We start from the raw sequence: 15,807 nt of genomic DNA, 5'->3' as shown, positions 1-15,807 counted from the left end.
TTCCTGCAAAACGGTGGCAAGTTCAGATAACGATGTTGGCAGTGGATAACGAGAACGCACTTTCCGTTCCAATGTAGACCACAAAGGTTCGCTAATATTCAGGTCTGGTGACTGTGGTGGCCAGGAGAGATGAGACAACTCATCCTCATGCTTAGAAAACCAGTCCTGGACAATGTGAGCTGTGTGAACAGGGGCTTTGTCGTCTTGGAAGACACCATCACCATCGGGGAACAAAGTTTGTACCATGGAAACAACTTGATCGGCCAAAATGTTCACATAAGTCTTGGCAGTCATGTGCCCTGACACAGTTATCATGGGGCTAGCAGAGAACCACGATATGGCTGCCCAAACCATAACAGAACCCCCATCATGTTTCACTCTTGGCAACAAGCAGTCTGTATTATAGGCTTGAGATGGCGTTCTCCAGACGTAAACTCGGCCAGAAGTGGGAAACAATGTGAAAGAAGACTCGTCGGACCATATTACTCGCTTCCACTGCTCTATAGTCCAGGCTTTATGACTTAAACACCACCTTTTCCTGTTACGGGCATTAGCATCACTGATGAGTGGCTTCTCAATTGCAGCACGGCCAGCAATTCCCTGTTTATGAAGCTCCCTTCTAATTGTTTTGGTACTCGCAGGGTTCGGTAACACAACATTCATTTCAGCAGTAACTTTTGCAGCTGTGGTCTTATTTTTCGTCACAATTGCCCTTAATGATCGTCTGTCGCGATCACTCGGGACACACTTTCGTCCGCGCTGTGATTTAGCAGATGATGTTTTTCCACTTTTCAAATATGCGGAATAAATCTTCCATACAGTACCTCTTGAAACACTAAACACCTCGACTACCTTGCTTACGGAAGCACCTACCATACGTGCTCCAACAATTTGCTCACGTTCGAAGTCTGTTAACTCTTACATAATGCAATGACAACCTCACATAACAGTACTCCGACAACAACTGAACTATTTAGCACATTTACGAAGTTGTATAGGTGGCGTCAGTAGTCAAAAACGCCAGCGCCACCTACATATTTCATTAAAATCAATCTTTCTTTTCAAACATGCATTTCACAAGGTGTTTCCATATTTTTGTCCATCCACTGTAGATAATTTTAACTTAGCTTATGCCGTCCGTTATACATTAAACGCGCATGCGTATTAATGCATTATGCATTCACTCATGCGCAGAAAGTTTGTAGCTTTGAGGTCTGAATTATAGATCATTCCGGATTAACGACTTTTGACTATATCATTCGTCAGGCCACATCACACGTTCACTTTGTTGTTACAGGGGTCACTTTAGGGCTGTTACAGGGTTCGTAGCGGTCCTTATATTTGAAAATAAAGTATAAATGCCTTTATAGGTGCTTACTTTTCTTCTAAAGCACTTTTTTGTTTGTTTGTTTGTTTTTTTAATGAATACACATTTTTTCCCTGTACCAAAGCCGAAACTAAATAAACAACTTCCTTATATGGAACATCAGATGGAAAATCATACTCCCAGAAATGGCTTTTCTCCCCCTTCTCTGCATTAACATAAGCTTTGGTGCGCGTGAGTATAGACAGGTGCACGTCGTTATATTGGTCAAAGAATTTCGAAAGCGGTAGAAAATTCTGTTACATTCCGTATTCTTTTGCTTCCCCCCCAATATTACACACGTTTGAATTTCTATCAAGATTTTAATAATTTTCATTCTCGTTTCGCGTGGTCAGTTCATATTCGCGTTTATGATGATTGGTATACTTATATTATGAGCATATGTATGAATGTTTATAATATATTTGCAGTAACTGCTGAAGTATAGATAAACTTCAAAAATTGGTAAGTGTTTTAACACAGATTAGTCTTCTAAGGAATAATATTCGGAATGGCATAAATAAAGTAATCAAATAGTCGTAATATATATATATATATATATATATATATATATATATATATATATATATATATATATATATATATATATTTCAAATGCATTATACAATACAAAAGTTGGAGATTCTCCACAAAATCTTGAATATTGAAAACATTGTAGTTCGCAGCAAAGCAAGCAACATATTTTTTTTTTGGTCTGTTTCCAATCTGGATTGAATAGGACTAAAAGTTCTGCATTCTACTATTCGAAGCGAAGAATGATTCTGTTCTGGAAATTTAATGCAGTCTGTTCAAAATTAGAAAGAAAAACATCCCAGATTGGTAAATCTCTTTATTAATCAATATGAAGCGCGATGTGTCCTGCTCAGTGATAAATGTGCCACATGGGCTCATGACAGTGAAAACCGGACGAAGCTAACCCACGTTTTCCTTTATTTAGTTATTTATTTTTCGAATACCGGGAGCTGTTGATTCCGATTGCATAACATCACGTGCGGAAGAATTAAGATTGTAAGTATTGCGCAATAACCTTTGTGATATTTCGCAGATATAAAAGAGTTTTACTGTGCTTGTTAAGCAGATTATTTTTCAGTTTTATTGGGCTACTTTTTATGATACACATATCAAAATGTCAAAAGCATTATTTATCTGAAAAATCCAAAGAACGGCTACAATCTATCTCCCTTCCACTTTTACCAGTTACATTCGACTATCCGGAATTTTCAGTTATTCGGCAATTTTTAAGTATGCCCGTTAGTTAAGCTTTTACTGTTAAAGGATGACTGCATGAAGCAATTTCCCGTCTTCTGATTTCAGAAAAGTTCCTTTTTGTACTTAAATTACTTTGCTTGCAATATCTGCTAAGGGAAAACTGTTATACAGTCAAAAGTCTTTAATCCGGAATGATCTATAATCCGGACCTCGAAGCTACAAACTTTCCATGCATGCGTAAACGTGCATAATACTTTACGCATGCGCATAATACGTTGACACATGCGCGTTTAATGTATAATGGACGGCATGAGCTAAGCTAAAATTATCTATTTCAGTTAATGTTGCAGATTGCATTGTTTCTTAATCTTCGAATTGGATCCTGTTTGTTATTCTTTGCAGACTGTTAGAGCAATTTTATAAAAGTAAGCTTGAACTTTCGATTATGTCAAAAAGAATTTTCGATTCTGGAGCTGCCAAAGGATCTACAAAGCGAAAGCATGTTTCGATGTCCGTTAAACAAAAAGTGGAATTGCTGCAAAAAATGGATAAGGCAGAGTCTTTGTTTCTCTAACCATTCCGAAATCTGTTTATTAGTTTCACGCTGCTCTGCAGGGGGGGGGAGGTAACGTTGCGGCGCGCAATGAACTGGAAGTTGATCAGTCAGCACTGTCCTTACCTTCAGAGCAGATGTTTTTATTTTATTAGGCTTATAATTCCTTACTAAATGTAGTATTTCATCTCGATGTACTCCGTCTTTGATATGATTTAAATCAAATTCCTCGTCATTATAAATATCACGAATACACATCAAATAGTGTTCTGGTTGCAATTTTCTAATTTCGACTATGCGTAATGTATGCTTTACGCACGCGCGCATTGAAAGAAATGTTTAATAAAGTAAACAAATAAATATTAACCTTTTTTTTTTTTTTTGTAAATTTTGATACCCTTAGATCATAATTGCTCTTTATTTCATAAATTATGGTTTCATATTTTTAATTTTATAATTTCTGCATGCCATCTTACCAGATGTAAATTGATAATCTGTAATCCGGAAAAACCAATTATCCAGAATCGCCGAAGTCCGGATTATAGACTTTTGACTGCACAATGAAAATTTAGAAATTTTGATTTAAGTTAAATTATTTAAATATTAATATGAGTGAAAAAATTAATAAATTGTATTGATTTTTAGGTGCCAAGCGAATGTAATAAATATGGCTTATTTATTTTCTCTATTTTGAATTGAAATTTGATCATTAAATCTTGTAATATAATTTAGTTCTGCGTAGTTTTTTTTCCTCTCATTGTAAACTATTTCTGTAAATTGAACTGTTATTTAAAATTTTTAAAAAAAGAAAGTAATTGTTTTCCATGGTTGAGTAAGCTCATTCTCTCTTAATAAATACTGAATTTCTCATATTTTAAGTTACAAATCTTAATTTTTCTTTTAAGGTTATGCAGTTGTGTGTAATGTAATTAGGCAGGTGCTTTTTTTTTTTTTTTCTTAAAATGAGCTTATTTTTTTAACTAAAACGTGGCTACGAACCCTGTGTTACGTTTGTATTCTACGTGGGCATGACCATATAGCCCATGCAGAGTAGTTTCTTTTCCATATAGACTGTACAGACTCGTCACTGACCGATGGCCTGCCAAACTGCCGGTATCCTTCAACTGCTTATCCCACCGATTAATGTTATTTCTATGTGGTGGTGGTTCATTGTACACGCGATGATTTTCATGTTGCACTTTGGTCACGGATTCGAATTTGGTAAGCCACAGAACACAACTTTCCTCTGTACGATCCACTTCTTGACTGGCGTGGGCGAGCCGATCGTGCCTTTGCATTTCGCGGTGCTGCGTCATCACCTGTATGTGTGCACATGCTTGCACATGATACTATGGAAACTTGGAGAGTTTTCCTTTTGTTTGGTGAAGATTTCACATTTCTATCTTGTTTTGTTGCTTTCCCGTGACCGAACAAAAGTGCACCATGATTTTACGGACACACTGTATTAATTCTATGCGATGAATAATGGCTAAGTTTACAAGAACTAGAAATTTGACAAATCGTAAGTTTCTGAATGCATCATTTAATAATAATTAAGAATGGGGGTAAAAGCTGTAAAAGTCTACTCTTTAATTAAAGGAATAAATAAAATAATTAAAATTCTAGTCTTGCAGTTCATTTACTTTACATAATTTAATATAGAAAAAGTGGCAGTTCAAATTTTTAAGTTTTTCAATATGTTTTTAAATCAAAAAAGCATATGTATATGTCAGGGGACATGCATGTCCCTGTTAATTTGATACATACAGCCATTGGAATTACAATAGTTGGTTTTATGTTCGGTGAATGCTTTTATTTGGAATTAACTAACTTTTCCATAATTTCAATATATTTAACTCACCCAAGACTCAAATTTCCCTTTGGAGTAAATACTCGGGTATTATATAAAATTTAAAACTTAAGATAATTGAGCGAAATTAAAGACAGCAGCTGAAACATTCAGGCTTAAACATCGAAAGCAAAAATATCCAATGTTGACAATGATTAAATCTTTTAATTTTCTTCCATGTACTCGTAAGTTCGTTCAATTCAGTCTGGCATTTTTTTAGTACAGAAATTATATTTTTGCTGTTTTATACAGAAATGGAGGTGAAGTTTAGTGCTGAAACATTCAGGCTGTAAGATTGAAAGCAAAAATACCCCTCTGATATATCACAGTATTAATAAATGGAATTAATAAAACAATGTTAATAAAAGAGTAAATTGGTTTGTTTGCTTCTATGTGCTACTTTTCAAAAGTCCTTAATGACAGAATGTAGTCCTTGAACACTTACAATCTAGATATGCACAGACCATGAAACATTCTCGTACACAGCCAAAACAATGTGAAGCTTCTGGTTTTGCAGATCTTCTTGGTAAAGATTCTAGGAATAATTTAATGATTTAACCTTACCAAATTCAATGAAGCATTCTATTCCTTCTAGCAATTCCTCATCTCTAATGCTAATTAATATGCATTTTTCAAGTTTTAATCTAATACTTGGGGGTTAAGTGAAAAGCTTAAATACCTTACTGAATTTTGGATTGTTAGCAAAGAAAAATATTAACATAGCAATTTCCAGAAATTAAATGCTAATCAAAACAAGTGAAATCTAAATGTTATTTTTTAAATAGTGAGAAACCAAAAAGGTAGGCAGTTGTGCAAAATGATGTGAAACATGATTCTCTCATGCATACTATGCACCCTATTTTATGCAGAGTATCACATTTTAGATAATGCTGTAGTTAGCAGCACAACAAAGCACAGAGAACGATGTAGTGCTCTTGACTGCAAAAGTGTGCAGTTATCCAATATGGAAGTTCACCAACAGAAGGTTGCAGTTCTCGAATTTTGAGTTCAGGTTACGAATTAGTGCCATCATCAGCATTACGCAAGCTATGTAAGATGGATTGATTTAGAAATGACGCAGTCGAGAAAAGTTAAGATTTTTCGATTTTTAAAGAATAGATAGGGAGGAATTGAGAACTTGCTAACTTATTTTATAATTTTGATTTACATATTTTTTATCTTACACATATATATATAGCTTCTCTAATGAAATTTAATAATAAAATTGTACTGACATACATAAAGTTTTTATCTCGCAATTTATTTTCAAAATGGGATTACAATCATCCCTGTTACTGAGCTTTTATTACATTTGAGACATGTATTTTGATTTCCTGACTGGCAACACATTGCTTTTAAATCGATGAGTGTGATGAAACGTCAGAATATACATTTTCTGTTGTATAAGTAATAAAAATCCATAGAAGTCAGCTACCATAAACTGACTGACAGCTAACATAAATCCAACAGCTAACATAAACTGACCGACCTAAATGAAAGTAGTATATAAAACCTAAAAATAGCCTTTCTGGAAGATGTTAAGATCTAAACCTTTTCATATTTTTTGTTGTAAACTATCATTTTATGTATATTTTTGATTAAGTGTTTTGTTGTCTGTGAATTGTGATGAAACTGATTCACCTTTAAAAACGGCCCACCAGTGGTCAAGAACATTCCTAGTTTAGACTGCGATTTGAATCCCATTGAATGGGCTGGCTGCATGGTCATTTTCTTGATTTTCCCCTTGTGTGACTTGTATACAAGTCGAGGGAAACTTTTTCCACAAAGGCATCCTTCCTCTTAGACAGATCTGTGCTTCGCGATAATGAACCAACCCCAAAACAGGTTTGACCAAGTTAAATCATTGTAACAAACGTATATAATCACTATTGTGCTTCAGTATATTAGCAGTTTCATTAATAGTATTATTTGCCTGAATTTTTACAAAATTTTATTGTTACATCATTAGATCCACCATGAGAACATTATCTTACTTGCGTATTTACTACATTTTGCTCTCTAAGAAAATAGCTATAATATAATGATGGTTTATAAAATTCTAGTTTAATTTCTTAGTGTTCGAAATTTCTTTTGAAAATGCAGTTTTTTTATGATTTGATATTGCTTTTTAAAATATCTGCCTATTTTTATGGTTTTAGATGGATATTTTCTGATATGTACTTTTTTCATTTGGTCCATAGTAATGAGTATGAGGAATTAGATTTTAGTTATTTCACTGTATGTTGAAAGTTGAATGCATAAAGCTATTGAGTAACGGACACTTAATTTCAGAATTATTTCATGTTTAAATCGGGAAAACTGCTTAGTTTAGTCATGGAATATCAAGGAAATTCAATTTGAATTTCAGAAAGAACCTTAAGAAAACAGAACTTAGAGTTGACACAATGTCAGAAGGCAGTTCACCTGCCTTTTATCATTTCTAAAATACATTTTCACTAATTATTCTGGCATAAATAGTTTTTAGCGTAATACTATATTAAGATATTAGTCTAAGATATTGATATTACAGTTAACTTTTTAATCTAACAAATATTCATAGAACAATTAATTAGTATAGTAAGAATTAATTTTTAAACATTTACAAAAATGGATGTTTTTGCATCGGGTTGGATAATTTGTTTAAGGCAAAGCAGCTCAAGGCCTGTGGGAAGAGATGGCTTTATGCAACTTTTGAGGAAAAACTGGCTTGTAAGCTATGAAAACTCGCTTGCAGCTGTGATCTGAACCCCTGTGAAATTACCAGATAATTTTGTATATTATAATGTAGTCCAAGCATGAGCTGTATGTGGCTTTTAGTTAATTTTCTGAGGCTGACCAGGAGAACAGGATGAAAAAAATATATATATGTAATGATATTTTTAAATCAATTGATTAAATTAAATTCTAATAATATTGCTTAATAATGTGTTGGCGATTCTCTACCTAAATTGCATTCCTGTTCCTAAATTTTGGCGAAATCCTTTCTTTAGTATAAAATATATTAACCTGTTGGCGCCGGCCAAATCGCCAAAGTCATAAATCTGTCATATTACATAAAGTCCTTAAGAACACTCCTGATGAGAAGATAGCGTCACCTCGTGATTTCAATTAATATCGCTGATTGGATGAGCCTCGTGACGCACACATATGTATAAGTAGGGCTTCTGCTCAAGGTATGCCGCTTTTCTACTCAGTGGAAACCAGGATTTTCCAACATAATTTGTGTTTTTAAGTATGTAGTACTCTGAAAAGTTATTTGACTTGTAAATAATGATGTATAGAAATCTTAGCCGGATGATCATGTGACACAGCCACTCCCACAAGATATTACTTATAATTTTCCTGTTTATACTATTATACTTTATGGAATAGTATTTTATTTTCTGCATTTATGACTGCAACACACACCTTTTATGAACTGATTTAGTACTATTTTATGTATTGTAAAACTTCAGATTTACAGCGCTACGATGCCTGGATACCTCATCGCCAACCAGATGTCTTATCGCTCATCACGTGACATTGGTCACACCCCCTGCATCTGCTATCCTGTCTCCACGAGAACTACGTTCGGCATTTTCTTACCTGCAGCGCTCCTAGAAGCACCAAAGTTCTATAGCTGGAACACAACCTGCAATTTCGCAGGTTAATCGCGGCAAATAAAGCAAGTTGGAGTTGGAGGTACGAGGAGAACGCTTGTGAGATGGATTCTAAAATAAACCTAGCACTTTATATTCCAAAAAGTTGTCTCATTCAGCTTTCAAATTTTACATTACGTCCAAAGAAGCGTTTTTTTAATGTTTTATTCTTCGCACTTAAACCATAAAACTCGATTCAACAGCAATACCGTAAAATAATTTTATTTAGAATTTCCAATACACGGTTCTCGCGAGCTGGAGATAATTTTGTTTTCCGTACAGTGTTGCCATTGCTCGCTTTGAAATCGTTGAGTTTGTTAATCAAGAATTCGTTCAAGTTTTACAAAATATGAAATCGACAATATAGCAAATTTCAAATTAAGCCTTCCACATGGCCGATATTTTTCCATATGTTGCTATTACGTCATTCAAAATTCGATGGCTCTATATACCGTTGTTTTATCACAATGCGAGAAATATACATACATTCATGCAGATTTTTCATTATTTAATTTCTTTAAATATATAATGCAGGCCTCTAACATTTGGTAACAATAGTCTGAAAAGTGAAACGGACATTTATAGTGAACCAACGCAAAATCGCAAAACGAAAACAATAATCCATTCAATGTTTTTACTCTAACAATATAAGATTTAAAGCATAAGTACTTCTAAGCTATAATCATTTCTGTATCAACTGGCAATCAGCTGATGTTCTTATACTTTTATGGATAATATGCGCTGCACATCCGACTCCAATCACATCATGGTTTTTTTTTTGTTTCAATTTAATAAAAACATTATTCTCTCCACGTCTGTCAGCTCCTCCCAAGTTAGAATTTGTGTTATCGGCACAAAGACCAATAACTTTTTCTTTTAAATTATTTGCTTCAAGATGCTAGTTAAATAGTTGCTGACAATATCGGATGTTTCACCAGGTAAGGATTTAAATTCTAAAATTTTTATTCTAATTTTATAATTTCAAGCTATAAATTTAATATTATTGCTTCGGCCTTGATTTGCACATATGTAAATTTAGGCTCAAATGCCACTTGAAGCATCAGATGTACAATCCATAGACCTAAAGCTAAGGTGTTGTAGCAAATGGTATGATATGTAAAAGTACTTTCCACTGCAATTAATTCTTCTTCCTTATCAGCCATTTTCTCCAGTTTGAAGAAATTCTTTACTGAGAGCTAGATGCAGTAAGAGATTTTAATATTTTACGTTTATTACTATTTATGTGTTTAATATCTGTACGTTCACCATGACTTATTGAAAATTTTGAAGAACACGTAATGCATCGTACATCAGAATTGCTTATAGTTTTTTCCAATAAACGGGTGTTCCTTCTGTAAGTTTTTGATTAAATGCACACTTTTTTGTCCAAATTACTAAAAAAAAAATCAATGGCTAAAAATAAATAATAAATTAAATTAAACTGCAGTAAAACATATCTTTAGACGTATGTAATGCACTGGTGATTATTAGAAGATATATGTCCTTGTCAAACGGGAAAGTCATTACACGTTATCGTTTCGGCAGATTAAAAAAATTTTTTTAAACCGTACGTAAAATCAAAATGACGACGGAGTAAAAGTTTTACGATCTAAATGTGACAAAAGAAAGATGATTTTAGATGGATATATCTACAATGAATTTGAGCAGATGACAAAAGAACTACTTTTAGATGCCGTGTAATAATGTTTAAGGGGATGATAAACATTAGCATACATATTAAGTACATCATTGAACACGTATGAAATGCACCATTGGTAATTAAAAAATATATGTATGTATTATAAATTCAAATCACAATCGAATTAATATATCAATTAAAAACTGTTGTGCTGTCTGTAAGTGAAAGCCTGAACTCCAGCTGTGAGCTGTGAGCTAAAATTACGTGTATGTTGGGAGGGGGGGTGGAGAAATATAGGAATGAGAAACAGAACTCCTTCATTGCAGTTTTTCTAAGGTAAATGTTAGATGGAGAATCCCCTGTTTTGTGCGGCCGGTATACAACGCGTCTCTTGACTTATGCTTGCATTCTCAGTTTGCAATCTAAACTACTAAAAACAAATACAGTAGAACTCCAATTATCCGAATCAATTGGGACCGGATCCTATTTGGATAATCAAAAATTCGGATAATTGGATTTTTCCGAAGAAAGGGTCTACATACACTTTAATTAATTACTGTACGTACTATATGTTGAAAATGGGAGAAAAGAACTATTTTTAAAGAAAAAGAGGTTTTAATTAATTAAAATGCAAAAGCAACACTTTTACGTACATGTTATATAGCGTACTGCACAGTACTTACAAGTGCCGAAAGTCATTGCTTGCTGAACATCTCTGTCAAAGTAAGCTGTTTGACAAACACAGTGCCTGCACTTAAAATTTCTTAGCCAGCCGTTAATTGCTTGAAAAGATGAACAACCAAGCTTCTGAGCTTGGTTCTTAGCTTTTTCACAAAGAATCGGACCCGAAATTGGGTTTCCCATAGAACGTTTCTGCAAAAACCACTTGAAAACGACATCCTCTAAATTTTAGTTTGTTGCTGCATTGATTTTCTTGAAGAAATTCCATCTTCGTTTTCAAGCAGTTGACATGAAATTTAAAAGTGTAGGTTTGCTCCTTTTAATGTCTGAAATCATTGATTGTCCAACACTACGTTTCCGTCTTAATTTTTTTCTTAAACTCTGAGAGCGATTCTGATAATCAGCGATTCGGATAGTCGGAAGTCGGATAATTGGAGTTGTACTGTATATGCATTGAAACTTTTACGTTCTCACTTTAGATGATATATTGAGACGCTATAATTCGGGACAAAAGTTGCAAATTCGGGACCAAAAAATCGAGTTGTAAAATATCGGGATAGGGACAGAAACAATTCTGGACTATCTCGGGAAATTCGGGACGTATGGGTCACTATACCTTGTGCTGCCATCTAGGCATTGAAAAAGGTCAATTTTTATAATACGTAAATCATTCTCTGCTGAAGAAATTATACAATGTAATTAATTTTCCTGACAAAACTTTGGCTTCATATTTCACCGTCCGAAAGAATAGACCTTTATTCCTTCCAAGTCCCCTCATTTCGGAGGGCTATGGGAAGTTGGTGTAATGTCTGTAAAGCATCACTTAAAGAGAACGATAGGAAATTTGCGTTTTACATACGAGGAGTTTGAAACTATAATTGTGCAGGTAGAGGGAATACTAAATCCGAGACCTTTTACACCTAATTCCATTGATTCTGATTGTTATAAAGTTTTGACCCCAGGTCATTTCTTAATAGGGATATCGATACACGCGATTCCGGAGCGAATGATAATGGACGTAAATGAAAATCGGATAAGCCGGTGGCAGAGAACAACGAAATTAGTTCAGATTATTTGGAAGAAATGGTCAAATACTACTTAGGAACTCTGCAGCAGAGAAACAAATGGATAATAGAGAAGGACAATATTTCTGTTGGTACTATGGGTACTCGTCAAGGAAGACTATCTGCCAGTTTGCAAATGGATTTTAGATTGGATTATTAAAGTCTATCATGGATCTGACAATAAAGTAAGAACTGTTAAAATCAAAACAAAATCAGGAGAATTAAAAACAGCAATCACAAAGATCGCCCTGCTTCTTATAGAAAACTGAACTGATGTTTTTGCATATGTAAAAGGAAAATTTTATTTTGTTCTAGTATTGTGATAGCTGTAGTTTTAGTAACAGCATTAGGTACTTTTCCGTTTTGCCGGCGCCGGCGATCAAGTCGCCAATAATGGTACAACTGATGCCAAACGGAAAATCCTCGCTGGTAACCTTTTACGCCTCATTTTCAAAACAAGTAGCAGCCATTTTTTATCAGATTGATTGTTTCTTTCAATACTGGCATACAATTACATAGAATTTTTACCTAAATGGTTCAATTGTATGCTCTAAGGCCATTCGCGGTAATTAAGTCAATTAGGATGCAATCACACCACTCACCCGAAGGCAAAAATATAAAAAAAGCAAAGTCAATGGTTAAACTCATCAGTTCTAATGAGAATGCACTAGCGAAGTAAAGCACTGCGGTTTTGCATAATTTCTGAATAAGCTATTCGTACGAACTGAAATAATTATTGCATTTAAACTTGTATTCCAAATTAAGATTTAATTTGAAATTAATGTAGATAATTACTGAGAGAACTGGATTTTTATAGCAAAGTGTACGTGAGATAAGATCACTTGGGGTCACGTGATATGAACCGGCGACTCAGGATGTTGAACCGTGAAAGCATAGTAAATTCTTAAAGTCTTTTTACAAATTTATTGTCTTTTTACAAAACTTTAAACGATATTAAAATGGTTTATGCCTTCAAAATCAAAAATTCTTAGAACTAACATTTTTTAACATTTGTTATGTGTATACCGTGTGTTGTCGCCAATAAAGTCTGCTTGGCGAGATTTGCGCACGCGAAACGGAAAAGTACCTAGTATTATGTTGTTTATAAGTATATTAATTTTGCTTTAAGAATGTTTGTATAATATCTTGAAATTTTGTAATTTCAATCCAGGGAAGTGTTAAATCCCTTTGAAGCCAGATGGCGCTGCCATCGCTACTGTTTACAAAAGAATGTTATTATTTTACTTTTTTAGACTTTTGCTTCAATGGCGAAGTAGAGTGAGTGTGGAAGCCTGAGTGTTTTCTACAAATCAGTAAAATAAAGATTATGAGATATTATAGTTTAGTTTGTTACTTAGTTTAATTAAGAGTTACAGTCCACTGAAATAGCCGGACCAGGAATATGAAGCAAATTTTAAGTTGTTATGTTAGAAGTTCTTATTTGATACTTCCCTAACTCAAATTTAACAAACTTTCTTTTGTAGAAACGGCAGAAAATTTACAAATAATAAAAATCTCAAAATTAATTTGGCTAAAAGCGTACACTAGTCAGGAAGAACCTGAAATTTCAATCTGAGCTGCACATATACACTGTCTAATATACTAACTCTTATAAGTTCTTTTCTTTTGTATCGAATAATATTTTGCTCATATGATTGTTCAGAAGTAGGCGATAAATGGGGAAACAAGACTGAAAATAAACACATTAAAAACAAAAATGTTTACCAATTGGAAAAATTAATAATTTTGTACTCGTATTTTCTACTTAGCAAAAATAATCTCAAATTTGTTCTTTGTAGATAAGTAGCTATGTAATCACTGGCAATTGTAGAGGCATTAGGTATTTTTTGGAAGCAGACGAGATGAAAAATGAGCAATCGCCTTCGCCGGGAATCAAGCCACAGACCTCTGGAATACGGGAGCGACTAAATTTCAACTCGGCAGGAAAATTTGATTGGTCAACGGTACACGTCACATGTGACGTCAAAAGCGGGATGTTTTAGATTTACCCCACAGGATTACCTGCCATTTTCGGTTGCTTGTTTGCTGAGCTCTGCAGTTATATTTTTTGGCGGGCTAAAAGTGTTTTTTGATAAAATATTTTAATTGGTAATTTAGGTATTGTTTGCTTGTAATTAAACATGTGATTACAAATTATTGTAAAGTATTTATTTTTGAGACAAACTTTTTGTAATCTATTTATTTTTCATATATTGCCTTTTGAGAACAGATAAATTTAGCGGAAATTTCCTTTGTTGAACAAAGAAAAATGAAAAATGTTTCAGAATAGCAAGCCGTGTTAGTTTCAGTCAAACATTAAATATTTTAATATCATATGCTACCATTTTTTGTGGGAGGCGACTAAATTTCAACTCGGCAGGAAAATTTGATTGGTCAACGGTACACGTCACATGTGACGTCAAAAGCGGGATGTTTTAAATTTACCCCACAGGATTACCTGCCATTTTCGGTTGCATGTTTGCTGAGCTCTGCAGTTATATTTTTTGGCGGGCTAAAAGTGTTTTTTGATAAAATATTTTAATTGGTAATTTAGGTATTGTTTGCTTGTAATTAAACATGTGATTACAAATTATTGTAAAGTATTTATTTTTGAGACAAACTTTTTGTAATCTATTTATTTTTCATATATTGCCTTTTGAGAACAGATAAATTTAGCGGAAATTTCCTTTGTTGAACAAAGAAAAATGAAAAATGTTTCAGAATAGCAAGCCGTGTTAGTTTCAGTCAAACATTAAATATTTTAATATCATATGCTACCATTTTTTGTGTCAAACATTAAATATTTTAATATCATATGCTACCATTTTTTTGTGTCAAACATTAAATATTTTAATATCATATGCTACTAGTTTTTATTCATTTCTTAATATATCTGATGACAAAATAAGTTTTTATTTTCTATTGCAGTACATAACTTTTTGTTATAACAATGGAATATGAAAAGATAGCAGTATTTGAATGTATGTACTGCTGCAAAAAGTACAAAAAGAAAAAGGTTTTATATGAACACATTCGGGAAGTACATAAAGTACCTGTTGTGGCTGAAGGAAATTTGAAATGTCCTATTAATGCCTGCAATTTTTCATGTAGAACGTTTGAAGAGTTAAGAAATCACGCAAGAGATCAACATGGATACACTCTTAACTCCGTTGAAATGACATTTAATACATATGAAGGTAAGATATTAGAAATTTGCATTTTCTGCGATAAACGTTTTTAATTTGAATAGCCCCAAACTGAGTACAAATTACTATTTTTGCAAATTCATTCATCAAGCTGGGGAATAAAATACATCTATTTTTGTGAGTATAATTGATAACAGAATAATTTCCTTAGCATCTTGCTTTTTTCTGTTAGCCTGATAAACCCCCATTATTCTTCAGTAAAAATATTTCAAAGTAATATTTCTCTTCCTCAACTATTTGAAATATGAAGTAAACATTTTCTAAATAATAAAAACATATATAGAGATGCACTGCTGCATAATTATTTATACGTGTAATTCAGTGCTTCATTAAAAAAAAAAAGACTATCCTGTTATTACACAAATGGATCTCTTAATGCATATGTATATTGAAGATATCAAAAATGATGTGGACCTAATAAAAAAATTAGTAAAATCTTTATTAAAGTGGCAACCTTCAATTGTAAGTTTAGTATCATAATGATAGACACTTATTTTATTATATGTAAATGAGGCTTAAAATTTATTATATGTTATTTTAAAACTACTTAAAGAAATTTATTCGATGTCTTAAAATTTTAATAA

The sequence above is a fragment of the Stegodyphus dumicola genome, chromosome 11 (assembly GCF_044657685.1).
Source record: "Stegodyphus dumicola isolate Sdum_Otavi_A_Nest chromosome 11, ASM4465768v1".
Classification (NCBI taxonomy): domain Eukaryota; kingdom Metazoa; phylum Arthropoda; class Arachnida; order Araneae; family Eresidae; genus Stegodyphus; species Stegodyphus dumicola.
The sequence above is the reverse complement of the archived record's forward strand: the minus strand, read 5'-3'. Positions refer to the sequence as shown.